Genomic DNA, 1459 nt, shown 5'->3' on the forward strand with positions numbered 1-1459 from the left:
TATATATAGTGTATGACAGTGACATTCAGCTACAACAACCACATGATGTTAAGACACACCCATACATGTATACATATATATATTTATTTATATACATATGTGTGTGTGTGTGTGCATGTATGCACCCAAACACACAACAGACTTCTTTCAGTCTTTGTCTTCTATATCTACTCACAAGTCTTTGATCAGCTTGAAGACTATAATAGAAGGCACTTGCCCAAGATATCTAAAGGAGGGTGGAGGGACTGAGCCCGAAACCATGTGGTTGGAATACAAGCTTCTCAAACCAGACACCCATACTTGTGTCTATACAAATAACAAACGAAATTCATGGAACACGTGTCAGACTCAGACACTCGTTTGTTTTGATGCACAAAGTCTATGTGTTTTCTTTAATAGTGGCCAGTTTACATGGGCAGACCCAAACGATCTTTGTTAGGTTTAGTGTCGTTTGTTATTTTTGTATAGAAATCATTCATGGACATGATTTTATTCATTACCATCCATCCAACTTTTCTGCCCACTATTCCTGAGTGGGTTGTGAGAGTAGGGTCCTCAGGTACCTCCTCCATAGAGGGCTCTATCAGAAGAAACTAATATTAGACTTTCTGGTTGGATTCCTTGGCATGACTGAGATTATGGATATTACCCAACCTTTTTTACTTGTTTCAGTCGTTATACTGTGGCCATAGTGGGGCACCGTCTTGAAGAATTTTTAGTTGACTGAATCGACCCCAGTACTTTTTATTTTTTAAAGCCTGGTACTTATTCTATTGGTCTCCTTCATGATTTAACCTAGGGATTCTCAACTGGTGTTGATTTGTTTATTGTCCCTATAACTTAGCAGTTCAGCAAAAGAGACCAATAGAATAAGTACCAGGCTTAAAAAAATAAAAAGTACTGGGGTCGATTCAGTCAACTAAAAATTCTTCAAGATGGTGCCCCACTATGGCCACAGTGTAACGACTGAAACAAGTAAAAGATAAAAGATATACGGGATCTTTTCAATTTGATGGCCAGATTAAATTGAAAAGATCCGATACATATGTACATATGTATGTGTATGTGAATGTCTGGTTGTATGCATTTCTGTATGGGATTGTACACACACCTGTATATGTTGGTGTGTGTGTGTGTGTATATAACTGTATATCATCATCATCATCATCATCATCATTTAACGTCCGTTGTCCATGCTGGCATGGGTTGGAGGGTTTAACCAGGACTGGCAAGCTGGAAGGCTGCACCAGACTCCAGTCTGATTTGACATGGTTCCTACTGCTGGATGCCTTATATATATATATATATATATGTGTGTGTGTGTGTGTGTGTGTGTGTATTAACTGTCCGAAATGGTCGTGACTTCTGGGACTTGACTGATGAAAGAAAGCCAAGAATGTTCAGTCTTTTTTCACCTGTCCTAATTGTTGTTTCTCTTGTCCGCCTTTGTACCGTCTAT

This window comes from Octopus bimaculoides, chromosome 4 (genome assembly GCF_001194135.2).
Source record: "Octopus bimaculoides isolate UCB-OBI-ISO-001 chromosome 4, ASM119413v2, whole genome shotgun sequence".
NCBI classification, from domain to species: Eukaryota; Metazoa; Mollusca; class Cephalopoda; order Octopoda; family Octopodidae; genus Octopus; species Octopus bimaculoides.